The sequence below is a fragment of the Pseudopipra pipra genome, chromosome 13 (assembly GCF_036250125.1).
Source record: "Pseudopipra pipra isolate bDixPip1 chromosome 13, bDixPip1.hap1, whole genome shotgun sequence".
NCBI lineage: Eukaryota > Metazoa > Chordata > Aves > Passeriformes > Pipridae > Pseudopipra > Pseudopipra pipra.
The window spans coordinates 9,086,069-9,092,894 of NC_087561.1; positions in this window are offsets into that span (position 1 = coordinate 9,086,069).

Here is a 6,826-nt window from a genome sequence, read left to right on the forward strand (position 1 = left end):
GGATGGTGATTAACCTTCAATGGAGCAGGTTTTTCTTCTGGTTAAGTAATTGCTTCCTGATACAAGGTCACTTTTAAAGTGACTCACAGCTTGTCTTGCCACTGCTTATTAGGATATAAAGAAAACAAGAAAAAGAACTTTGAAAGTTAATTTTCTAAAAGCAGTAGGATATTGCAGTACCATAGATAAACCCCTTGTCTTAAGCTTAGGAAAAGTAGTTCAAATCCAGCAAATACTAAATTTTTATTGATTGCTACAGATTTACCCAGGCCAGCCACAGTAACTGGGTCTGACCCTGAGAATGCCAAGTCTAAATGAGTGTTTTCAATTAGTCTTGTTAGTTCTTTAGTTACAGCTCAAGCTGGTGCTTCCAGAGAGAGACCTCTACCCCAGTTCACACATCTCAGTTACACCCATGCCACCCATCACCTGATCCCCAAATCAGTCACTAAATTCTGGTCCATGGTCTCCTGATCTCTTACTGGATTTCACTGTCACTGGGCTGGCCGCCTTCTGAAGTTACTTTATTACCTTGGAATTGTCTCCTGGGTCCTTATCATCTTCATTCTGCTCCTATCTGCTGAATTCAGGGAGTTCTTTGTTAGCAGCATTGTTTTATCAGAAGTTTATGTTTGGTCAGCTCTTGTGGCCTGAGGCTTCTGCAGCTTCAGCTGCTGATGGTGAGACACCAGTGCTAAATGAGACTGTTCAGAGAGGAGAATACACTTAACCTAATTCCTCTATAACATTGATGATAGTTCTTTAGCTTACTCCTTAAAACAACCAGTTGTTTGTCAGCTTGAAAAACCTTTTAGAGCTGGAGGAAAGCAGGGATGTCACTAGGTGCTTCTGTGTTAAAATGCCTGAGTCATCGTAGCTTGCTATGAAATTTTGTTGTTTCCAAAAAGTGTACAGATTCTGTTCCATCTAATGGTATTTGCAGTAGCAAGGAAGTTGCTTTTCCAGTAGATCCAACATTTAGATGCTTTATGCAATCAAGGCACACAGAGGGTCAGGTGTCAGACTGACAATAATGCCCAGGCCATTGCAGGGCTCAAGGGCTCCCAGGCTTCTTTGCAAAGCTTAGTCACTATGACTTTGCAGACAAGGGCAAGCATACAAGTAAACTGCATCTACAATGATATGGAATAGATTTCTTTTTACTATTTGGAGCAGGAAGTAGATTTAATGCAGCGTGAAATATCAGTACTGAGTTATTTGCGAGATATGCAGTTAATATGTAGCTTTTTTTCCCCTTCTGGACCAAACCTCACACAAAATTATCACAATGCCTGTTCTGTTTTACCCTTATTAGTCTCTGAAGCTTGAGATACATATGAGAACAATTTGTTACCATGGTCAAAAACAGATACCTTTGTCACTTTTGACAGTCCCCTGAGTACATCCACCAAGTCCTTCAGTTGGTGCTAGTTTGAGGCAAGGCTGCTTTACTAATTTTCACTAAAGGCTGGGCAAGACACTGGGCAGGCCAAGTTCTGCCACGTGCGTGCTGGGGAGGAGGTACAGCTACTTTTGGGCACGAGATGGGAACAAAGATTACAAAACAGAGCCTCTGTGGAGATGAACTGAAACCTTGTCACCACACAGGTAAAGCTGTAGGATGTGGTCAGGGACTAGGTCAGGCTCACTCCTCCAGAGAACTGGTTCTGCAACCACAGAGCTGCGATTCTGTTGCTTGCAGAATTGGCACCATCCTCATATCCCTTCAGCTTCTTTTGATTCCTACAGCAGCAGCTGCTGCTTCAAATTCCAGCTCCAAAAGCACAGCAGACACACAACCTCAAACTGGAGAGAGATCATTCTCCAAAAGGGCTCAGGGCGATGCAGTCCAAACAGGCATCAGCTCAGGGTTTGCCAGACCTGGTTTCCAACCTCTGTCAGAGCTGGGAACTGTAGACTAATTACAGATATCGTTATGCTCTCTGTAAAAGGGATGTAATGTTATTCTAGGTCACAAGGGATCCTGTAGCCCTGAAATCCTGCAGTTAAAATATCCAGATATGAAAATGACTGTGTACTGCATAATCTCTCTCCCAACCCTGTGTTTTTGATATAACTCCCTTTCCTGCTGAAATCTCTCAGAAAATGTTACAGCCAACACGTTTCATAAGAGCTGGAAGTGGGAGGTGCCTCCTGTGCAGAGCCATTTTCACACAATAATTTCTGCTCTGAAGCTGACAGATGTATCTCCAGCAAGTTCTCACTGTGTGTCGATAAAACCACAAAAGCGAAGAGTATTGACACTGTTCTACTTCGCTGTAACAAGCCCAGAGAACATGTTGAGCTGTCGGTCAAACGAGTTCTTTTTTCACGTTAAACAGACCTACATGTAGAAGCAGTTTGTCGTGACTCACAGAACGCATAAATCTCATCTGCTGCCACATGTTAACCCAGCTGCCGAGCGCTCTAGCACGTGTCACATCCAGCAGCAGCTGGAAATGCCTCTGAGCACAACAGTGGCACGCCTCGCCCCCCATCCCACAGCAGTGGGACAGCACAGGAGCAGCTGCTGCCCCGGCACCGTGTCCAAGCCCAGCTCCTGCCCCGCTTTCCCCCCCCTCCAGAGCACCAGCACATGACTAAACCAAGCCGCGTGTGTGTGAGCCGTGTTTGTTTAACAGGCTGTGACAAAACGCCGCCTGTGCCTCTGCTCCGGCCTGCTGCGCCGGGAATGTGTTTTTCCAGCTGTGTCTCAACACCAGATTTCACAGGGCTTTAGCAGGAAGTTTTGCAGCCCTCTGCTGCAACCTGCTCTCTGATCTCTCCACCGCCCCACCAAGCCGTTCTTTTTTTGGCATTTCACGTGATTTCCCCGGTCTTGACTCAGCAGTTTCCCGCAGCAGCATTTATTGGTTTGGTTTCCTACCACCACCTCCTCCAGAAACCCGGCGGCTCAGAAACGCTGCCATCTGCTCAGAGCTTTCTCACAGCTTAGATAAGGAGTGTTTTTTCAGAGCAAGCAGCACAGAGCTCTCGGAGCCCTCCCTGTCCTGTCCCTGGGCGGGCTCACACACGCAGCCGAAGCACTGCAGATGTCACACTGGGCTGGACAAAGTATGGTCTTCATTACGGTGTCCAGATCCCAAATCCCTAGTCCCCAGGCTACAGACTGGGGCTGCATGAGAAGGAAAAAACAGCTGTAACTCTCAGTTGTTGGCATAGTCCCAAGAAGGCCCCTGTGGTTCATTCCCCTCTGCCAAGTGAATGTGTGACCTCTCTGGCCAGCATTAATATATTCCTCTTTCCATCCCTTCCACGTGAAATGGTACCAAATCCTTCCTCTGCCTTCTGGAAAGGAATAATTGGTTCTGACACAATCTTGTCCCTGGAAAAAAAAAATACAGGAATTGCCCTTCTGTTAAGAGATATCTAAAAGAATGAATAAAAATACATTAGAATAAAGTTGTGATTACTGCACGTCCTAGGCATTATCTCTTCCTTCTTTTTATCACAATCTCTACTCTTCTGCACCAGGAATCAGAAACATTAAGTTACTCTGTGATTAATTAAACAGTGGACACTTCACTTCTGGCCACACACGTTCTCCAATTTTTGCAAGCCTCTGGGTTAAGAAAAGTTTGATTACAGATATAATACCTAACCAGCTGAAACTGATAAAAGAGTCACAGAGGATTAAGCATATGATGTGAATGACAGTTATTGAACAGCCTTTACACTTGAAATTAGGCATAAATCCATATTCCTTGATGAACCAAAGCTTTAAAAAGAAATCATAAGGTTTTGCATATTTGTTCTCAGTACATGTCAATACCTTCTTAAAATGACTGACATCAGACTTGGTGCACCATGGTAAAACTGTAATGCCCTACAGAAACATTACAGTCCTTATTCTCCCATCCATCAGTAAACATAAGGAATGTCTTAGAAAACCAGGATCAGCTTGCCATCCATCAGCGGCTCCCAAAGTCATGCCAAATGCAAAAGCATTTCTCTCTAGTAAGCAAAAGGATAAGGCATTTTCTCTGCATTCTGGTAACAATCATTCAGTCTTCTATCGTTAAAGGAAAGTAGCTGAGTTTGCATATGAGTGTGAGTTTATGTCACTGAAGTCCAACTATCACATAAATTTTACTGGTTTTTAAGACTGACACAATCAATAAAGAAATTACTCTTGATAAATAAGATGAGGTTGAATCCTACAAGTACTGAATATAATAGCTTATGGAACTTAAGAGGAATCAGACAATACCTGATGCCAAACACTAATTTTTTTTTTCCTAAGGAAAGCTGAAGGATTTGTAAAAGGAGAGGAACTGTTTCATTTTGTTCCCTTCAGAGCTTCAGAGAAGAGACAGGCTTTGGGAACTGCCCAAAAATTCTTTATTCAGGGAGAACAGTGCCAAAATCAAGCTTCTGTCAGTTGGCTGGGCAAGAGGAGAATATTGCTGTGCAAATGCAAGAGTACCTTGCTTTTAACAACCTTTTAACACATTCAGATGGCTGGAGCATGTGGGCTTTGTTAGACAAACTTCCTCCTGTACATGACCACGAGGTGCTTGTACCAACTCTCTGCAGGTGGAATTCGATCCATTTGTTTCCCCAAGGATTCCACACGAGGGCAGGAGCCCTTTGGGCAGCTTTTGTGGTTGCCTCATCTCTTGCTGTGCAGTCTCTGGGGTCAGCCTTGTTGCACACACCCCACGTCAGTCCCTCTGTGACAGTCTGTGACAATGACAATAAACCATCAGCTCAAAGTCTGCTGAGATCATGGTAAAATGATGTCACATCACCACCTGTGGAAGCCCATGGAAGGCTGTTACATGGCAGGGATGGAGGCACAGGGAGGGCAAAGTAACCAGGTGCAAAGAAAGAAAGAATAATCTGCATTCTCGCATTAATGATGGTATTTCTGGTGCAAAGCAATATGTTTTTCATTATGCTAAATTATATAAATTATACTGCTCCTTTAATCCCACACTAGTTGCTACTTTTCTTGTGTTATTAACAGAAAGGGATTTGCTTGTTATGATATCTACCATTAGATTTCATTTCAAACTTCGCTAAATTAGCATAAAGGAAACAAGTTAATCAGCCTTCCTGTTATGTCTGCAGAACATTTAGCTGTTTTACAGTCCATTTTCTATGTGCAAGAAAGAGATCAAAATATTCAGGATTTTTCACTCAGAACAAGGGGAGTGTTTGAACAGATCAATGTTTATGTATAAAGCTACATGTCCTGAAGTAAATATTCCAGCAGATACAGGTGACACTTCACCACACCAACTGCATGGATCAGACCAATCATCTTCTCCTCTTCCAATTAATTAAAGCCTAATTCATTGTCTGTCTGCTAATAGTCAAATCCTCCTAATGTAATTGCTCCTAACTCCCTGAGAGTTCACTTTTTAAAAACAGGATTTTGAACTAAAATAGTGAAGCCTGAGGAAATATAAAATTCCTCAGACCAGGACTCTCCCTAGCCCCTGAAATGCCCCATTCTTTGTGGTGAAGCTGAGAAAGAGCAAAGACTTGCTGCTTTCAGAATTTGTGGTTTCATCTGGGCTGCTGCTACTGGACATTCCCCCACAGCCTACAGCAAGTGCTGGCTCAATTATTAAATATAAAGTTTATTCAAATGAATTTTCAATAATATATTTAGCTTTCAAAAGCTAAATATAAATTTATCCTAAGGGTTTTGAAATTATACGAATTTTGATATTCACATGCAACCTTGCTTAGACAATTGCATGTGCAGGTATGTAATACACATGGTAAGTGGGTTCTAGGTGCAGTCATTAAGCACACAAAGAAAAGCAAAGAAGCAGTGAACGTGTCTGACCTCACGAGCACTTGTGTGTGGGACCCTCATTTGTTCAACGCCCTGGTTTCTGTGGTGGCCCTGACACACCAGCTTTGGGTTTGTGGTGCTCTATGGAAAAGTTTGGTATTGCAAGTACAAAACTGAAAGAAATTAACAGCCATTTGATAACAAATTGCATTATTGCCACTTCCTCAGGAGCTCATAACTGCTTTCTTGTCAACACCATCTACACTCCGGCTGTCTCAGTATATCAGGTCAATGTGTTTTATTGTCTTTTTCAGCCTTCTTTCCTTCTCCCGTAGCTGGGGATGTCTCCTAGAGCCTGATTATTCAAAATCCTCAGTTCTACTACAGCTCCAGAAACAGGAATGTGTCATTCCAGGAGGCCCTTCCTGGCTGAGCCCAGAGCTCCTCAGGCATCTGCCTGCTATTTTCCTTGCCATCTTCCAGCCTCAGTCTCTTCTTCCTCATCTCCCTTTCCTTGCCAAGCCAGACTTCATGTTTGGGTTTTGGGTTGTTTTCCTTTTTTCCCTAATCAATACTCTCCAGGCTGCAATCCAACACCCATCCCATTTTATACCTCCTTCCAGTCCCAAGTCCACCAAGTTTCTTGCCCATCCCTGTCTTCTCCCGCCCTCCACACCAGTGGCTCTTTTCTCCCTCAGGGACACCACGAGCCCACCCCAAGGGCACCGCCAGCCTCAGGACACGTGCAGTGGGAGCAGCGCAGCTCACTTCTCCCCCTCTGTGTTTATCGCAAACACGGACAAGATCTTTTATTCTTTATTTTTCTTTATTAGCGAAAGCCTCTATATTAAACTTCTCTGCATGCGCACGCCCTCTCACAGCGCACAGCAGCCTCAGAGCGAACCGCAAACGCTGCCGAGGCCCAGGGCAAGCGGCCGGACGTGGCCCTGCAGAGGCCAGAGCGGCGGCACAGCCCCGGTCCGGCCCCGCGGTGCCGCCGGTGAACGGGGACCGGGCACTCCGAACCCGCCCGCCCGCGGCGCTTCGCGGCGAGCT